Here is a 17,901-nt window from a genome sequence, read left to right as displayed (position 1 = left end):
CATAGTCAAGGTCCAAGATTTTTACTACCCAGTTGATTTTGTCATTTTAGATACCGAAGTAGCCTGTGACTCCATTCCTATCATTTTGGGACGTCTATTTCTTGCAACTGCTAACGCTCTAATCAATTGTCGGGACGGTTTAATGACATTGTCTTTCGAGAACCTTTCTATCGAAGTCAACGTGTTCAAATTAATGAAACAATTTCCCGATCCTATAATAGAGGGTGAGATTAGCTTGGTTGATAGTCTAGCACACGATTATTTCACAAACTCTTTTCCCCCAGATGAGGTACACCAATTTCTTTCTTTCGATAATCCTGAGTTTTATGATGACTCATACATTAAGGATGTCCACGCATTATTAGAGTTAGTACCACTATTTGACCCTACTGCTGCATTGCCAACTGATACAGAAAAACTGGACTCGCTCTTTTCCATTAAAGAGATGGCCCCTCATGAATCCTTGATCCCCAATCCTCCAACTCCAGATTTAAAACCTCTACTCTCTGATTTGAAGTACGTCCATCTCGATCCCGATGGTAGTCACCCTATAATAATTTCTTCTCACTTGACTACCGATAAAGAAGCACGTTTGATTCATGTCATTCTTGAACACCGCTCTACTATCGGTTGGTCCTTAGATGATATCAAAGGAATAGACCCTAGTGTGTGCACGCATTGCATACATCTGGATGACGACACAAAGACATCATGAGAACCGTAACGTCACCTTAATCCTGCCATGAAAGAGGTGGTGAGGGAGGAAGCTTTACGTTTAGGTATCATATTGATAAAACATAAAAATGATATTTCTACCTACGAATAAATGATGAAATTCAAACGTAAGTAAAACTAAAACTTTACAAAGACTAATTTATCAATGATTATTCTACTCTCGAATCTATCGAAATAGAGTGGAGTAAAAGATTTGTTCCACTCCTAGTTCTTTAGTATTCAAAGTTTTCTATATACTCTCAGTCCTAGCCAAAGTTAATAAGAGTAATGGTGGGAATTTATACTACGATGTGAATTTAACTAACAAGATACGAATAACGAAATGACAGAAAATACTAAGGTTTGAATCTAGATAAAGAATTAGGGGGGATTGAATCTAGCTTAAATCCAACTTAATAAACTAGCATAGATTGTTGTAATCAAATTCTTACATTCTTACGATAAGAATTGGGTGTTCTAATCCCTAATCATTCATGGCAATCTCTACCAACTAATGACTAGCATGTGAGAAAGTTCTACCCATTCTCATGGCGAATCAACTACCTTCTAGAGTGGAATAGACTCTTACAACGATTCTACACTACACAATCAAGTTTTCATCAAGGCTTCATCAAACCCCTCTAATGGAGGTTTAGCCTTGATTCATAAAACTATCATTTCTCATGAAATTCAAACAAGACATCATATAAAGGTTCTAACTTTACTAAATTAAACTAAACAATAATTCAAATCTAAATTAACAACTAAGAAATGATTAACAACTAAGAATCGAAATTAGATCTAAGTACTTAAATAAATCAAAACCGAAATTATGAAGAACTAACTATTTTATAGATCTAATGAATAATAAAACAATTATTTAATTAACTAAGTTCAAAACAAGATAATAAAAACTAATTAATTTAATGTAAAACTAGATCTCAAACTATGCTCTAATGGCTACTTGCTACCTAACCTAATTGATGCTTAAGAGTTAAGTCTTCTGTGTCTAAAATGGAGGAGACAAGATCAACATTTTCGTGCATGGGCTGAGGAGCTATGTTTTGGGCCAGAAAATCGAGCCCAAAGCCCAATTTCTTCAGTCCACAGACCCTTTTTCCAGCCAAATTTGACTTCAGCAGACTTTTCGTCCACTTATGCTCCTCTGATTGAGTCAAGACTTGGACCATTGGAAAGATCTTTCCGAGCTGGTTGTTTTGACATAAGGTAGGACCAATTCTTAGGTCTGAGCCCAAAGATACGGTCTTCAGAAGTTCTACTGAATTTTGTGTGCTGTTTCAGCTGCCCGCGTTGACTTTGACTTTTTAGCTTTGACCAGGCTTTTTAAAGGCTTTTTCTCCTTGAATCTTGGCCTTTAATCATAGAACTTCTTAGTGACCAACCCTTGCTCCTTCATCTCACCAAAGTGGCGCATTTCTGTACATAATTGACTTCAAAGCCTGAAATACATAAAAACACGTAATCAGCATTAACTCTTATTTATTACTCGCATAATTTATCTAAAAGTATTATTGTTAAAGGGTTAAAACTACAGTTTTGAGCTCTTATCAAACCACCCCCAAATAGCATTTTGCTTGTCCTCAAGCAAATATGAGAAATTAGCATAAGTGACCAAAAATGGAGTTCTAACTAATCTCGTTTCGCACAGTGCGATTGCATTGACCATATGCAACAATGCCTTAAACCACTAAGAATTCCCTAGTGGACGAGTTATAGCCTCGTAAGAGTTTTCCAGTGAAGGTACTCACAAGCTTCATCTATACTACAACGACTAAGAAATAAAACTATTGTTTCCTTATTTATGCTTCAATTATCTATACATCTCACTAGCATTGAATACAGAATAATCAAGTCGAAACCTAATCTAATAAATGCATAACAATCAATTATCTACAAATAAACATATATACAATGACTAATACTATGAAATGCACTAGCAGGTCCGTTTCTGAAAAACTCGGAATAGCGTCCTTAAGTAGGTCCTCACATAAATGTCAAGACAAAAACCACTCTGATTTTTCCGCTCAAGTTTCGCTACTCCAGTGAGCAGTGGGCACACTTTACCTTACAATCTCAATGACACACAAGGAAGCCGGAGTCGATCAAACACATCTGCCACTTACTATCACACTAACATATTCCTAATTGAGCTAGAGGTCTTTATTAGGTGTTGTGGGGATTAGGAGATGGTTTAAAAAGGAAGGAAATGGCTATTCAAAAAGGACAAGTCTGAGATAATAGAGTCTTCATATTAAGTAACTAAAGAAAACCTTGTTATTTACTTTTGCTTCTACACTTTGTTTCCATCCTTAGCCATATTTTTTTTTCTTTGGTTTTTGACTCGTTTGATTCTATTTTTGGAATTCTAACTCTTTATTTTCTTTTATTTTTTTTATTTGGATAGAAACTTTCTTTTCTTATTTGAAGCGACTAACAAATTCTTGATTTCAAAGGTCTTTCTCTTTTCTATTCTTCATCTCTATTCTCAGACTCATTCAAAGAATGGGTAGGTTGATTTTTTATTTTTTATTTTTTATTTTTATTTTTTTATTTTTTTTTTTTTGTAACAGGGTAAAGGATTTGCGGTTTATGAAAGGCTAAAGAAAGGCTCAGAGGGGCGACTAGCGGAAAATAATTTATAGGTTTTAATTTCTGGCTATATCGATCCAGAGAGGGCCTAAATTCTCGCTTAAGATATGGTATAGTGATCAAGCAAGTGGACGTGTGATTTCTTTATCCGGATTTTACTTCTCCCTTGTGTCATTTCTCAAATGTTTCACTTATATAAGGCTTTAGGCTATATTCTCACAGGATTTGTATAATAAGTACTCTAGCCTAGATTTCATAAACTTACTGCCAACAATCATAGATACTCATGTAACATATTTATAGATAGATGCAAGGATTATTACCTACATATTAACCTAAGTTTCTAAAAACTATTCTAATGCAAAAGCTACGTGAGATTTCTAGATTATCAAGGGCCTAGAGAAGGAAAACAATACAAATATTCCTAAGTGTATAGCATAAACTTTTTTATTAATATTTTTAAATTTTTTGTTTTTTTAACTAGAAAAAAAGTGCATATTATACATATCTATATCCCAACAGATGCCTTAATTACACGTGTTTCTATGCCCCCAAACAAAAGCATGCTTTGTCCTTGATAAGCACCCAAAACTGTAATATTAAACCCCGAGAGACATAGCATTTTGGTCAATTATGTGTTTAATAATCATGTAATAATTATATTTTCGTACTTTTGCAGGATTCTGCAATTAAAATAAATATAGTGATAAAACATGCATCGAAGTACAGGAATACGGGAATATTTGAAGTTTCCCACTCAACTCCCGTGAAGCCCAACAAAGCCTGACTAGTGCCGAAGTTTCCAAAAGAACAAAACCAGTGCAGAGCGGGTCCACATATAAAGAAACAACAAACTTCCGAAGCTCAAATCGGATAAATCTAGATGCCGACGTTGGCTAGTGAAGCTTCCAAGTACAGGAATACGGGAATATTTGAAGTTTCCCACTCAACCCCCGTGAAGCCCAACAAAGCCTGACTAGAGATGAAGTTTCCAAAAGAACAAAACCAGTGCAGAGCGGGTCCACATATAAAGAAGCAAACAAACTTCGAAGCTCAAATCGGATAAATCTAGATGCCGGCGTTGGCTAGTGAAGCTGCCGCCAAGTCTGAGAATACGGGAATATTTGGAGTTTCCCACTCAACCCCCGTGAAGCTCAACAAAGCCTGACTAGAGCCGAAGTTCCCAAAAGAACAAAACCAGTGCAGAGCGGGTCCACATATAAAGAAGCAGCAAACTTCGAAGCTCAAATCGGATAAATCTAGATGCCGACGTTGGCTAGTGAAGCTGCCATAGCGAATTCGGCTTAACGAACTCAGTATGAAGGACAAAAGTCGTAAAAACGCCAAATCGGCGCAGCCACTAGACACACTAGGTGGATCCACTCTGGGGGCCCAGAAGGCACGACGAGTCAGCATAGGCATGTGGCAAAGGATGGTTTCAATTTAGTGCCACCTTGCAATGAGGAAGACACGTACCAATTCAATGTTTGAATTGAATTGGGCTAAAATACAAAACCAAAACATAAAAGGACAAAACAAATGATAATAAAACAAAACTTTATAACAACCGAAGTTTTGATCCTAACAAACTGAATTGGGCTAAAAAACAAACCTGATTAGATATTAAGATTTCACGTGAAGGGTCCCCAGCCTATATAAATGTGAGGGGGGTCTTCATATATCTTCCTTCAGCATATTAATGCTTTAGCTACGCCTAGTTAAATTTTCTTCTTCAGTACTTACATTTTGCCATTTCCATTTCAAAGCAGCCTTAAAATCTTAAAATCGTAAGTTATTTTACCCTTAATAATGATCATTTCTTTTCTAGTTTAATTTCGTCCGCATTTATTTACTTAATGTATCTGACAAGTTTTATTATTCCTTCTATGACCATGAGCTAATCCCCTCGGGGAGGGTTATCTTTGCTTCGTGTGAAAATCGGATTGACTTCGTTAATATTCTAGAATCACTACTTAGGAATTAGGCATAGAATTGACATCCGATCCCAAAATGATCGAGTACAAAGTTGGATCAGCGATGCTCCAGGGATGGTCTCGTAGCGACTCTTTGGTGTCCGAGAGCTCTCCAATTCGTCCAGCTGATGTGAAATCGAGCCAGGAGCTGAAATAATATACCAGAGACGAGGTATTATTGAAACTCCTTATGCTAGTGAAATGCGACCTAGAGATGTGGGCATGCATTAGGGATCAATACTTCGGCGTCGTCTCAAAGCGAGGCGAACTAGAGATGTAGTGATTTGGTAATAAAAACTGTTGAAAAATAATTCTTGCATGAGCATGATTAACTCTCTCCCTGTTTCTCCACCTTTGTTTACCTACATAAAAATCACTGTAGTAATTTACATTAATTGCATTATCGTAAAATTTATTAAACCAATTAAAAAAACCTAAAAATCCTACTCACCAAAAGTTGTAATTCCAGTTGTGAACCTATCCGAGCCCTAAGGTTTGGACGATCCCTTACTCGACCTATCCTACCAATCCCACGTGAGTAAGGTAACTTGACTAAAACGTACGACTATACGGACGTTGGACTTTGGACTTTGGACTTTGGACTTGGGTTTTTGGACTTCGGACTTTGGAATGTGGACCTCGGACTTAAGAAAATAAGTAACTGAAACCAATAAACGTGTGTAAAATTCTGTTTTATCAAATGGCGCCGCTGCACGCCGAAGGACTCTGGACTTAACGTAATAACTGGAATACATCCATAAAAACCCCCTCCCCTACCTCCTCATCTTTTTAATTTTCATTTCTGTTATAATACTAACGAGTTACGGAACAGTTTACCTTAACTTTTCTACTAACAAATATCTGTGAACCAAGTTTGTTTATTTTCATTAGCACAGTCTAAGTACTCTGTAGGAATTTGAAGTACTGAATAGACAAAATAGTCTCGGACGAGACTGAATTAGTAGCACGCGAGACTAACCTGAAGTATCAACACTCCGATTTTCAGGTACAGGCCACTTTCCTTTTCAGTATTATTTTGGGCTCTTTGGTCCTGTTTTGCTAGTAAGCATAAGCTTGGGAGTAGTCAATCGCTATACGAGGAATCGCGGGACGCCTGCAGGTTTCAAACTCTTAAACTCCTCAAACTTTGTCGAGGATATTATTTGCTATAACCTGTTTTACCTCGTATATTTGTATGTGGCATGAGAACTCCGTGTATGTAAAGGTGGTTCGTCATTACATATTCACGTAACACAATTAATATGATTCGAATATATTTTGATATATGCGTAGCGCCAAACCACCTGCTTAGAATATTTTTGTATGTGTATGTTACATCAATTCACGTACGCGGTATTCAGTTGCATGAGTTCGTTCTCGACATTCCCCTAGCTCACGTATAACTTACACATAGTGCACGTATAGGTAATATAGATTTGCATGGGTAAACTTTCTGCGTAAACTAGTATATGTTAGTTAGTTTCTATTTTGGCATCTATCGTTTTTAATTGCATATTTTGTAATCACGTCTCCATAATACACTAATTACGTAAATTAAAATAATAATAATAATAATAATAATAATAATAATAATAATAAATAAAAAATAAAAATAAAAAAATCATAATAATTAAAATTTTCATCTTAATAACACCCTGCATAATACACCATCATAAATCATCATCCTATTCCATCAGTGCCTAGGAAACTTGAAAAAAATTGAGGTTGCCTAATTAAGGAACGTGTTAGCACGAACAACCTCCCTCAATTCTCTCAGGTGACCTGGTTGCTGGAATATTCACACGTTATCCTAGCCTCCCTACTCGAGTTAGCAACAGCTCAGGAAGACGTGCTTCAACTCCCTCCTTCCTAAATTCTAAACCTCCAGTCATTATTCGTTCCTTATGAGCCTTACATTAAAATTTATATTTGTATGAGACTACGGTCTGGTAAACATAAGGAATTAGAACTTACATATCATCGTCGAAAATACAAGAAACAACTATTTATGTTATCTCCTAGACATAGTCCCTCCTCCGTAAATCAACCTCGTCAAACATCTCCGTTGCCATTATCTCCTGTAATTATGGCTGAGAAAAATCTCACAGTTGAGAAAACCCTTTCGGATTTCTATACTGCCTTACAGGAAGGACCTGCTTCCTGCATTAAACTCAATGCGATTGTAGGTGATTTTCGTATTCCGCCAAGCATTTTCGGTTTGTTACCTGTTTACCATGGGTTAGACCATGAAAAACCGTACAATCATCTTCGTCGGATGCAACAAGTAGTCACCACTTTCTGCCATCCGATCGTTACCAACGAACAAGTCTTGCTTAGGTTGTTTCCCTTCACCTTGGCTGATAAAGCTTCAGTTTAGCTCGTCGGACAAGCGCCGCAATCCATTGACACATGGGCCAAACTTGTTCAAGCATTCATGATAAAGTTTTATACTCGAGTAAGAAAACTACAGAAATGCTTCAAAAGATTCAATTCTTTTCGCCCGACACCCCGGGAATCCTTTTCGAGCGTGGAGCAGATTTATCGATCTACTTCTCGAATGTCCCCATCATCAACTTCGACACGGCTGTATTAGTCCATTCATTCTTTAATGGTCTCTCGACCATCAAAAGGAAACATTAGATATCATGAGCGGCGGTTGTTTCATGGACAAGGGCCTTCTTGAAGCATACACTTTTCTTGAGAAACGGGCATTCTGAAGCACCCATTGGGGAAACACCGATTCTTCTAGATCTTCTAAGGACACTCCTACCAAAGTTACGTCTATGTTCGAGGTCAAACCCGATCCGAATTAAAAACTCTAATCGAGTCCCTAAACAAAAGGTCGATGCTCTTTTCGGTACAAGTAAATGAACAAAAACCCAAACAGGGTCATGGTGCCGCCAACGCTTCCCCATGCCCTCTTTGTTTAAGTCCCGAGACGCCCGATTTTTATTGTCCATTGGTATCACGAAAGTGTCCTCCCCAACCTTCGAAGAGGCTTGTGCTTTCAACATCCCTAATGCACCTTGGCGACAACATCCGAATTCAGCTTGGGCGCCCCCTGTCCAACAACAAGCTCCTTCAGGTGGCAACAACGTTCCTGTACGACCACCCACGAACTACAATTCCTATCGTCAAGGAAATCCTCCACAATTCCAGCAAGGGCAAAGTAATTTTCCCAACAACGCAAATATAGGGTACCAAAACAACCGCACCCTTGTTCCCGCTAATCAAGGATATGGCTACCAAAATCAACCCGTGAATAATAACCGTGAACTAGTTCCTGCTACTCCTTTGGTACAATCCACAACCGATAAAACGGCTGAAACTTTCCTGACATACATGAATCAACAAAATCAAATCCTAGCTTCTATCCAATAGTCTCTTCAGCTGTTAGCTCAGGATAAAAGTCAAAAGGGCGTGTTCCTTGGGCAAGCAGTTCCAAACCCTAAGCCTACAAACACTACCTTTGAACTCAACAATGCACCAGGATCTAGTAATCCAAGCTAGGGTGAGGTAAATGCCATTACCACTCTTCGTTCCGGCCGAACCATCGACAATAATATACGTATGCCAGACGAGGAATCGACGGAAGTCACGACTGACGTCCTTCCAACTCCTACCTCGCAACCTATAACGGACGAAGTTGTACCTTCAAAATCTACACCTACGTCCCTAGGGAAAGACGCCACTGACCCTTATAGGTGATTCCGTCCAAAAGCTCCGTTCCTTGCCCGTTTGGTAAAGAACAAACATGATGAACATTTTGATGAGATCCGTGAAACCTTCAAAAATTTGACCATAAACTTACCTTTCTTAGATGTGCTAAAGCATTTGCCCAAGCAGGCCAAGTTTTTGAAGGACATGTGCACCACCAAACGACGTACGAATGTACCTCAACAAGCGTTCCTCACTGAGCAGTTTCCCTCGATTACCACTACCAATGGTGTGGTAAAAGTACAAGGACCTGTGTCGACTAACCGCATGCAGGTGCGTTGGGCGACAAGTATACCGCCATCTTGCACTTTTAGACCTAGGTGCGGTGTTAACCTACTTCCCTACTACTTATTTAAGCAGTTAGGTCTTCATGAATTAAAACCTACCAATATGACTCTGCAACTCGCAGATCGATCCATCAAGTACCCAAAAGGCATAGTAGATAACGTTATAGTAAAGGTCCAAGATTTTTACTACCCAGTGGATTTTGTCATTCTAGATACTGAAGTAGCCTGTGACTCCATCCCTATCATCTTGGGACGTCCTTTTCTTGCAACTGCTAACGCTCTCATAAATTGTCGGGATGGTTCAATGACATTGTCTTTCGGGAACCTTTCTGTCGAACTCAACGTGTTCAAATTAATGAAACAATTTCCCGATCCTATAATGGAGGGCGAGATTAGCTAGGTTGATAGTCTGGAACATGATTAATTCACAAACTCTTTTCCCCCAGACGAGATACACCAATTTCTTTCTTTTGATAATCCGGAGTTTGACGATGACTCATACATAAGGGATGTCCATGCATTATTAGAGTTAGTACCACTATTTGACCCTAATGCTTTGGTGCAAACTGATTCAGAAGAACCGGATTCGCTCTTTTCCATTGAAGAGATGATCCCTCACGAATCCTTGATCCCTAATCCTCCAACTCCAGATTTAAAACCTCTACCCTCTGATTTGAAGTACGTGCATCTTGATCTCGATGGCAGTCACCCTATAATAATTTCTGCTCACTTGACTACAGACGAAGAGGCACGTTTGATTCATGTCATTCGTGAACACCGCTCCGCTATCGGATGGTCCTTAGATGATATCAAGGGGATAGACCCTAGTATATGCATGCATCGTATACATCTTGATGACGGCACAAAGACATCGCAAGAACCACAACGCTGCCTTAATCCCGCCATGAAGGAAGTAGTGAGAGATGAAGTTTTACGTTTACTTGATGCGGGTATCATATACCCTATCTCAGATAGTGACTGGTTAGTCCTGGCCCACGTTGTTCCAAAAAGTCCGGCATTCAAGTTGTACAAAATGAAAATGGTGAGTGCATCTCCACTCGCATTCCTTTGAAATGGAGAATTTGCATTGACTATCGCGAAACTTAATGCGGAACCCATAAAGATCACTTCCCTCTCCCATTCATTGACTAGATGCTAGAACGTTTAGCGGTCATGCTTTACTACTGTTTTCTTGATGGCTATTCGGGTACTTCCAAATTGTCATCGATCCCTGATCAAGAAAAGACAACTTTCACGTGTCCCTTTGGAACCTTTGCATACGCATCGAATGCCTTTTGGTCTTTGTAATGCCCTGGGCACTTTCCAACGCTGCATGCTTCACATTTTTAGTGATATGGTGGAGCGTTATATGGAAGTCTTCATGGGCGACTTTTCCATTTACGGAAATTCCTTTTTAAATTTGTTTATCCAACCTTTCTAAAGTATTAGCGTTGCGAAGAAAAATCTGGTACTTAATTGGGAGAAGTGTCATTTCATGGTTACCAAAGGACATGTTCTAGGTCATATTGTTTCAAAAGGCGGGATAGAGGTCGATAAAGCTAAAATTGTTAAAATTTCTTCGCTACCTTTCCCACGTGCAGATTCGCGGATATCCGTCCCTTTTTAGGCCCGCGGGTTTTACGGAGATTCATTCAGGATTTTTCTAAAGTTGCTTTCGACCCTTAACCAATCTCCCCGCTTAAGGATGCGATGATTCGACTTCAATTTCAATTGCAAACAAGCTTTTGATACTCTAAAACCGCTCGACTACCGCTCCTATCATTCAACCCCCGATTGGTCTCAACCATTCGAATCGATGTGCGGACGCTAGCGACTTTGCTATTGGTGTCGTGCTAGGCCAACGGCGTGACAACAAACCCATTGTCATTTACTACGCTAGTAAAACTCTTAACGACGCCAACGTAATTATACCACAACGAGAAAGAGTTCCTAGCTGTTGTCTATGCTTTGGATAAGTTTCGCCCTACCTAGTTGGAACATCGACCATCATATATCTGACCGACCATGCAGCAATTCGGTACTTACTCGCGAAAAGGACTTAAAACAACGATTGTTCGCTGGATCCTTCTCTTACAAGAATTCACCACGGAAATCAAAGACAAGAAAGGGAACGAAAATGTCGTGAGCCGACCATTTATCAAGGCTGGTTGGTGACATCGATAGTGATTTGAAGCTATCGGTGATTCCTTCTTCCGGACGAATACTTGTACTCTATTTTCTCATCCCCATGGTACGCGGATATCGTTAACTACCTAGTTTCTTGAGGAAGTCCCCCTCCTTTTTGGTCGCCCCGATCATAAAAGTTCTTATCCATCGTAAAATATTATTTCTGGGATGAACCCTACCTCTTTAAGTATTGTTCCGACCAACTCATTCGTCGCTGCATTCGCGACTGGGAACACACCGACGTATTATCCTTTTGCCATGAACAATCTTGTGGAGGTCATTTCAGTGGAAAGAAAACTGCGGCCAAGGTGTTACAATGTGGTTTTTACAGGCCTACCCTTTTTTGCGATGCACACGAACATTGCATAGCTTGCATTCGTTGTCAACACCTAGGTCGAATTACCAAACGAATTGAAATATGATGCCCCCAAATCCTATCTTGATTGTGGAAATTTTTTATGTTTGGGGCATTGATTTTATGGGACCTTTCCCTATTTCTCAAAGTTTACTATACATTTTAGTTGCTGTAGACTATGTGTCCAAATAGATTGAGGCACTCGCATGTCGCTCAAATGACCATAAAACTGTCGTGAGATTTGTAAAAGAAAACATTTTCTCACGTTTTGGTGTTCCCAAAGCTATCATCAGTGATGGGGGTACACATTTTTGTAACAAAATTTTTGGGTTTTTAAAGAAGAAATATGGAGTTACTCACAAGGTTGCTACTCCATACCACCCACAAATGAGTGGCCAAGTGAAAGTCTCCAACAGAGAGATAAAGTCTATTCTGGGGAAAACTGTCAACCCCTCAAGGAAGGACTGGTCTCTCCGCTTGTCGGATGCCTTGTGGGCATACCAAACAACATTTAAGACACCTATAGGGATGTCTTCTTACCGCATTGTTTTTGGAAAACCTTGTCATCTGCCAGTTGAACTTGAGCATCGTGCCTTTTGGGCCATCAAAAGCCTCAATTACAATATCATCGAGGCAGGCGAGAAGCGAAAACTGCAATTAAATGAGCTGGAGGAGATTCGGAATGATGTTTATGATCTCTCGAAATCCTACAAAGCTAATATGAAAAGAGTGCACGACAAACACATTTTGAGTAAGGATTTCAAAATTGGCTGATAAGAGCCCAAAACTGTAGTTTAACCCTGTAACAGACATACCTTTAGACCAATTACGTGAGTAATAATTAAGAGTTAACACTGATTATGTGTTTTTATGCATTTCAGGTTTCAAAGTCCATTATGTGTAGAAATGTGCCACTTTAGCGAGATAAAGGAGCAAAGTTCGGTTACTAAGGAGTTCCGTGATTAAATGCCAAGTTTCTAGAAGACAAAGCCTTTCGAAAAGCCCGGTTAAAAGCTGAAAAGTCGACGTGGGCAGAAACAGCACACAAGTCAGCAGAACTTCCGAAGGCCATATCTTTGGACTCAGACCTCGGAATGGGGCCTACCTTATCTCAAAACGACCGGCTCGGAAAGAGCTTTCCAATGGTCTAAGCCTTGATCCAATCAGAGGAGAAGAAGTGGACGAAAAGTCTGTTGAAGCCAACTGCAGCTGAAGAGGCCTTTTTGGACAGAAAGAATTGGGTTTTGGGCCTGATTCTCTGGCCCAAAACATGGCTCCAAGCCCATGCACGATTTTTGGATCTGAATGTATAAAAACAAAAGTTTAGCTCTTTGATTTGGGGAGATCTGGGAGTAGAGAATAGTAAATTTTTAGGTTAGAAAATAAAAGTAGCTTAGAATAGAAAGTAGCCATTAAAATAACTTCTAGATCTAGTTTTTCATGTAGATTAATTAAGTTTAGTTCCATTTCAATTATTGTATTAGATTAAACCTTTGAATCTTGTTCTTCATTTTGATTAGATCAATAAAGTAGTATTTTTATCAATTTCGATTTTGTCATTTCCATTTCTAGATCTAATTTCAATTCCTGTCCTTATTTCATTTGAGTCATTAAATTAGATTTCATTATTGTTTAATTAAGTAAATTTCAATTCTTTATATCATGTTTAGTTTAAATGTAATCGAAATGATTTGCGTAATGATTCTCGGCTAAACCTCCATTAGAGGGGTTGAGAAGCCTTGATGAAAGCTTGATTCGATTAACGTAGATTCATCGTAATTTCCTTTCCACTCTCTAAACGCGTTTAGTTCACCATGAGAATGGGTTTAATCGTTCACATGCTAGTTATTAATTGGTAGAAATGCCATGTGTAATTAGGGATTAGGAAGAACCAATTGTTCTGAAGCATTCAATTCGGATTACGACAATTTGTAGTTAATAGGATTAAGTCGAAGTTAAGGTGGAATCAATTCCCTCTAACTCCTTATCATCGAATCAACGTAGCATTCCTTTAGTTATTCCCATCGTCGACTAGTTGCATTTAGGGTGGGTAGTTGCATCGTAGTCTAGTTGCCTTTTTAAGTAAATCTCTCATTAGACTTTAAGTAGATAAATGCGAACACGAGAGAACATAGCATGCGGAAGGACTAAGAGTGGAACGAATCACTCTACTCCACTATATCTCAATAGAGTTGAGAGTAGAATCTTTGATAAACTTAGGCATCATAATCTAGTTTAGTTTTACTTGCGTTTGTAAGTTTCATCGCTTTATTTCGTAGGTAAAACTATTCATTTTATCTTTTATCAAATGGCGCTGCTGGCATCTTAGTTTCACTTTCGTATTGTTTTCGTAGTGTTAGTACTGTTCTTAAAGTCCCATTACACCCACCCACCCTTGTTTGATTCATACTGTGGTTGTCCATTTCAGAGTTGAAAAATTCCGGGTAAAAATTACACTAAAAAGCTTCATGCTTTCTTCGAGCGACCAGCCCCATGTGGAGCGCAACCCGCCCTTTAACTCTAGAATTCTAAAAACTGAGCGACCGATTCTATCGAAGCGCGACCAGCGCCTCTTTAACAAAATTTTTTCGATTTCAACAGTTTTGATTCGAACTTTGATCCTTCATATTTTTGGTGTTCTAACCTACTATATACGAACAAAACGTAAAACAAACAATTCATATTCATAAGCAAGGGGCCTTAATCAGGTATTCCTTTCTTCCACACCTCGCATCTCTGTTAGAGGTTTATACTAGTATATCAGAATTGTTTGGAGTGTTGATGTGTTTAGCTAAGTTTGGTTTTATCCTTGTATGAGATTAAGGTGCGGCGAACAAAAACACCGAGCGTAATTACACAACAACGTCAACAAACAAGTCTATCTAGTATGCCACCCACTACACCTCTAGCTACTATTTCACACACATCACGACACAATGCCCCGGCCGAAGAGAGGCCTCTCTCGACTTCTACAAAGCCTTGGCGATAGCCCCAAATCTTGCATCGTTCTAGCGGACCACGGGGATTTCGAATCCCCAAATATTTTAATTTGTTACCCGTTTTTCATGGATTAGACCATGAAAAACCTTATCAACATCGTAGGATTGAACAAGTCCTAACAACATTCCACCATCCTACGGTTGGTGCGGAACAAATTAAATTAAGGGTATTCCCTTTCACCTTAGCCCGATAAAGGCGTCTTGGTTAACTGCCCAAGCGCCTAATTACGTGGACTCGTGGGATAAACTTGTTCAATTTGTTTATGGAACATTTTTACCCACCCTAAAGACAGATGAGATGCTTTCCAAGATTCATTTCTTTTCGACAAAATCCTCATGAAACATTTTTGAGGCTTGGAATCGTTTCACCGATCTCCTTATAGAGTGTCCACATCATAACTTAGCTTAAAGACACGTTAGTTTCGTGCCTTTTCAAAGGACTTCTACACCACCATAAAGAAGTCCTTGACATAATGAATGGGGTAGTTTCTTAAGCAAAGGAGCTTAGGAGGCTTATAAATTTTTAGAGGACCAAACTAAGTGAAATAACAACTGGGGGTAGTGGCGATTACTCCGCTCCGCTAGTTCTTTCTGAGATTAAGGCTACCGGTATGTTTGAGGTTAAATCAGATCCCGAGCTTAAAACTCTAATTGAATCCCTCACAAAAGGTAGAGGCCATTTCTATACAACAAAAGCCAATCCCGTCATGAATGTAAATTCAAATCCATGTAGTTTCTGTTGGAGCCCCGAGCATCCCGACTTAATCGGTCCTATAGCCTATGAATAGGCTTGTTCCATTAATAATGAACCTAACGCCTTGGAGACAAAATCCCAACTTCGGTTGGAGAAATAACCAAAAGCGTCACACCTCAAGGGTACAATAACCAATATGTTAGGCCTCACTTACGGCTTTAACCAAGCCGCACTACGATAAGGGCGAGTGGGGGAATTTTAATAATTATAACAACTAAAGCATAAACTTCGACAAGGTCAAGCACAAAGTCAAGGTAATTATAATAATTATAATGCTAATAGAGGTATCGTTAGGTAAATAATAACTATCAAAATCCACCCATAAATAATTCACGTGAAATAGTTTCACATCCACCCGCGTGACTACTACACCCACACAACCGGATCGTCTTGACACCTTCATACAAGTGAGCCAAAACTTTTCCAAACCATGGCTCAATCTAACCAACGGCTTCTACAATCCGTTAATAATTTAACCAAACGGTTGGCTCAAGATAAAGCCCAACCCAAAGGTGTGTTTCCAGGTAACGAAATACCTAATCCTAAAACAACAAATACAGCCTTTGAGGTAACCGATAATACTAGTAACAAGTATGAAAATGTAGGTGAGCTAAAGGCCATCACCACCCTCCGTTCTGGCAGAATGGTTGATAACAAAGTAACTATGCCTATAGTTACCCCACCAGTAGCCCCTACACCTGCTATATTACTAGATACCGAAATAGAAACTGAAGAGCCTACCACTATAGAGGTACCAGTTCCAAAACAACCTAAGAAATAGGAAGCCACGGTTAAACACCCAGGTAATACCATTGCTAAATATAGACAGAAACCTCCGTTTCCACAAAAAATTAGCCATGTTAACTAGGGATACAAATTACGAGGAGATTAGGGATGTTTTCAAGAATCTAACTATAAACCTTCCCTTCCTCGAAGCTATAAAAAAGCTACCACACCATGCGAAGTTTCTTAAGGAATTGTGTACTACTAGGCGTAAGACCAATATACCAAAAGACGCCTTTTTAACAGAACAATTCCCAACTCTATCTGAACATAATGGAATTGTTAAGTACAAGGACCACGGTCGATCCTCTTTGTACAATGCACCTTAGGAGATTCTATATCTGACGACGGCGTTATTAGACTTGGGGGCTAGTGTCAACTTACTCCCATTTTATTTGTATAGACAAATAGGTCTAGGCGAGATGCAACCCACTAGAATGACGCGTTGCAATTAGGCTGATCGGTCTATTAAGTATCCTACGGTGTCGTCGAAAATGTTACGGTAAAAATTCAGAATTTTTACTATCCGCTGATTTTGTCATCCTCGACCACAAGTCGTTTAGCGACTCTGTGTCGATCATTTTAGGGCAACCTTTTCTCGCAACCGCCAATGCGCTCATTAATTTCGCGATGGTTCAATGTCCATGTCTTTTGGCCATCTTGTTGTTGAAGTCAATGTTTTTAAAACAAAGAACCGCAGTTACCCGATTCGATCTATGGATGGAGAGGTTAGCATGATCGAGGCGTTGCTTTCGAGATTATTTCAACAACACGTTCCCGATAATCATATGCCCAAATTTCTTTCCTTTGGAAGTTCGGACTCCAACATTTCCATCCCTACACTAGTCGATACACAGTTCAGCGGATGAGGATGGGATAGATGACTTTCTCAAAGATGTAGAGGACTATCATAGTAACGAGGATATGACCAATCTAGATGAGCAATTCGATGAGTTTCTTGAGAAGGTGATGAATCACCCTATCAAGAACTACTTTGCACAACATCCACCTCGATTCCCCTCCTTCCACCCTTTCAAAGGAATCCGAGTTTGCACTTTCGACCCTTTTGTTTCTCCGTGCTCCATAATTTTTTAAATCCACCTAGTAAACAACTACCCGGAAGGACAAACCATTTGACACCTTCATTTTCAGAATTGAGACGACCCTACACACACAATGAATGAGTTTTGTGCTAAAACCACATCCTCATTGTTTCTGGTCGTCTTTCTACAACTTATCCATATCCACCATATTCTCCACAACCATTCACTTTTCCACACTTATTTACTAGAACACCCACTCATTCAAAAATAAAAAATAAGGTGCATGATGGGTTACATAATAGGGTTATCCGACTTCGCTTTCATTTCACTAGGTTGAGTCATAGGAAATCTTGGTGCTTGATTGTGTTTGGATATGTTTTCTGGGATATTTATTTATGGAATGATCCACAATTATTTCGGTTGTTGATATATGATAAACTCCATGTTCATAGATACGTCTAGATAAAGTCTTGAGTATC

At 39.1% G+C, this 17,901-nt stretch overlaps 1 pseudogene; it reads right to left on the bottom strand.

Moving 5' to 3' along the window:
- Positions 1 to 15,150: 15,150 nt before the first annotated feature.
- On the bottom strand, positions 15,151 to 15,244 carry LOC147482288 (small nucleolar RNA R71; annotated as a pseudogene).
- Between the last annotated feature and the right edge of the window lie 2,657 nt (positions 15,245 to 17,901).

Source organism: Coptis chinensis, chromosome 8 (assembly GCF_015680905.1).
Source record: "Coptis chinensis isolate HL-2020 chromosome 8, ASM1568090v1, whole genome shotgun sequence".
In the NCBI taxonomy this organism is placed as follows: domain Eukaryota; kingdom Viridiplantae; phylum Streptophyta; class Magnoliopsida; order Ranunculales; family Ranunculaceae; genus Coptis; species Coptis chinensis.
This window is presented reverse-complemented; position numbering and strand designations above follow the sequence as displayed.